This window comes from Lissotriton helveticus, chromosome 4_1 (assembly GCF_964261635.1).
Source record: "Lissotriton helveticus chromosome 4_1, aLisHel1.1, whole genome shotgun sequence".
Taxonomy (NCBI): domain Eukaryota; kingdom Metazoa; phylum Chordata; class Amphibia; order Caudata; family Salamandridae; genus Lissotriton; species Lissotriton helveticus.
In genome coordinates this window covers 965,249,155-965,252,147 of record NC_136063.1, presented here as the reverse complement: position 1 = coordinate 965,252,147, position 2,993 = coordinate 965,249,155, and the positions used below count along the sequence as shown (strand labels likewise).

The 2,993-nt window shown below is 38.5% G+C and overlaps 1 non-coding gene across 1 annotated transcript; it reads left to right on the top strand.

Moving 5' to 3' along the window:
- Window positions 1-427: 427 nt before the first annotated feature.
- Window positions 428-553, top strand: LOC144829899 (U4atac minor spliceosomal RNA). The gene has a single exon (XR_013610879.1). It is a non-coding gene; the product is annotated as a U4atac minor spliceosomal RNA (small nuclear RNA).
- Window positions 554-2,993: the final 2,440 nt, after the last annotated feature.

Genomic DNA, 2,993 nt, shown 5'->3' with positions numbered 1-2,993 from the left:
GATCTGGGACACACACACAAGATAAAAATGCATCGTGGAAAATGAACCATTAAATACTTAGAAAGACGCAAAATTACATATTGGAAAATTGAATTCAAGATTTGAAGCGAGTGCATTTAAATACCATTTTAAATAAACAACGTTGTCCAAACGCTGAGTCTGCAAAACTCAATCCTTACCGGGCAGAGTTTCAACCTTTCTTTCTGTCTGTTAATATGCAAATCAACATGAGAAGGGCCGCGCAATCATGATGGACTGCATTACAATGGGGAGGGGACAAGACTGTTGATTCAGTAAGCTCACCTTCCTCCTGTAATACTGGTCAGAAAGCGAGACTTTTATTCCAATCAATATTAAAATTCCAGATCACCGTAACAAAATGAGGGTCTTTATTGGTCATCAGCGATGCGCTAGCATTACTTCAGCAACCATCCTTATCTTGGGGTTGCGCTGCTGTTCAATGAACGTATAGTGAGGGCAGCACTGCTAACACCTTAATAACACGTTCGCGCCACTATTGCGACAGTTTTAGAAAGGTGCAATTTTTGGAATCCTTAGTTGTACTCATCATCCAACAAATAAGAAATCAACTTTTACGATCGTCAAGCTCAAAGATTTATAATCGCCTATAGGTGGCAGCACCATTGACTCAGATGAGCATGCCTGTTTATTTCTCGCCAGCGGCTAAAGAATGCTGCTGAGATCCTAGCATTTAAACTGTTATTTGAGGTAAATAAAACAGCAGTTCACCCATTATACTATGCCCACGAAAGAGAATAAGGTGAATTACTATTTTAACTCTTGTCCTCGAACATCTGAGGAAGTGTTTCTATAGGAATAAAAAACAAGCATTGAAAATGTAATGGGTCTCTCCTTTGATTAAGTTAAAGCCATTTGCTTTGCTAATGGTATTGTATAGCAACATAAATGGCTTTAACTTGATTAAAGGCAAGACCTATTGTTTTATTAAAGGGGCAGTAGAATGTGGACATTCCTCTGCTTCACAGGAGACTCTGTGAGCTGTGCCGGGCCAATTAACTCCTCCAGTAGAGATGCGGGGTTTTCATGCAACAATGGTCCTTCTTGATTAAATGCCACATAGCTTCTCTAACCTTAAGGAAAAGATAACCCTGGCACTTTTATTAATTCCCACCTCTAATTGGTTTAACATAAAAATATTTGTGATATTCCACTGTAGTCAAATTTTATTTTGCTTGTGAAGTCGCATTTTCCCCTTAGTTACTTAAAATCAATAATCACTTTTAATCCTATATCTTCAAAAACACTTTTTATGTTAATTCTTTCTTTAACATAGGACATTCACTTATACATAATATCTTATTAATTATGTATAAGGTAACAAAAATACGTGTAACAGCAGCCTACTCCACAACATAGTTCAAATACATTGGCAAAGCCAATAGCTCCGACTAAACACTTATAGGGTCCCAAAGGAGAGACCTATTGGCTATGCCAGTGCTTGTTAAGGTCAAGTCCACCTGGATGCGAATGATATTGTAAACTTATTGTGGGCTTTCCGGCCGCCTCTTGGTTGGCTTTATTGTCACCCTTATTTGAGTACTTCTTATTCAATGTCATACCTACATTTTGTGTGCTTCTCTCCCTTGGAGCATATCCTCTTTATGAACCTTTTGATTGGATGACTTGTTTGCCTCTGCTGCTCACGTTTAAGTACCTATTTTTTCATTCTGCACTCCCATGAGATTGCATCAATTTGCTAACTCAGCTCTCTCCTGTTTGTGCTGCTTCATCCCTCAACTACCCACTCTGCATTGTATTGCTCCCGACCCCTCCCAGGTTGTCTGTAATAGCACTTCTTCCTGTACAGTACCAGGGATTATGGGGTGTGGCTGAAATGCAGACTTGGACAGTTTTTTGTTTTATCTTCTGCATTCCACATATTGTTTGAAAGCCCAAGCTTTGGCACAAAAATGGCATTATTGTGCTAGGGAAGGGACTGCACGAACTTAGCTGGCATCTGAGGCAGAAGTTGCACTTAGCATGACACTTCTCCTAGCGGCCCATTAATCTGCTCCCTAGGCGACTGAATTACGTGAAAGTAAAATAGGCCTTGGCAAGCATTTCCCTTTATATTCTGACACTTCTTTATTCTTTTTAAATTCTGGTCTGAGTTTTCAGAGTGAAAAGTAGTTAAAAATAAACCATGCTATTTGAAATAACTGCCTACACTGAATTCAATTTATAGTTTTGAAACTACAGTAAGGCATGTTTTTGATAGTTTGCCAGTATTTGTAAAAAAAAAAATCCTTTTTTTAAAACAATACTTTTCAGGCAAATATTGGACAAGCCGACAGAGCAGCCCTTACATTATTACGGCAAGACCCATTGGCTTTGCCAGTGCTGGTTAAGCTTGGAAATTCTACCTTCCTCTACTTTAATAATCATTTGAGAAATAGTTTAGACACTGCTAAAATACATTAGAATTGATTTTGCCATATATTCCAGAGTGCTCAGCTTTTCAAAATTCCTAGATTCGATTAGGATATTGCAGACATCATCGGAAGTGATGCCACACAGTCTTTGGCATTGATGATGTCACAGGAAGTCACATCAGTAAAATGCTAAAAATGTTAAGAAAAATTGAGTGCCTGTCAATTCGCCCTCATTTGGCAGATGTGACCCTGTATTCGTTCATTTTAACCCTCAGGACACACAAAATGCCTCCATAAACCTAAGTAAATACCCTATTTTCAAACATATAGGACTCTCTGCAAACTGTTTATTCTCTATTCACTTTAATGGGATACACTCTGACATTTTACTGTAATGAGAAGTTGTCCACTGATTATCCAAGCCAAAGCATATTCATTTTCCAAACAGTTTAGGGATGTAAGGCTCCTCCTGACCACTATTTACTCCATCAGCTGCTCCCCAGCGGTTACCACAGACCCCACCTTTAAACCTACAAGGTATATTCACTGCACACAATTCTGTTTTAACTTTGTTTTTTA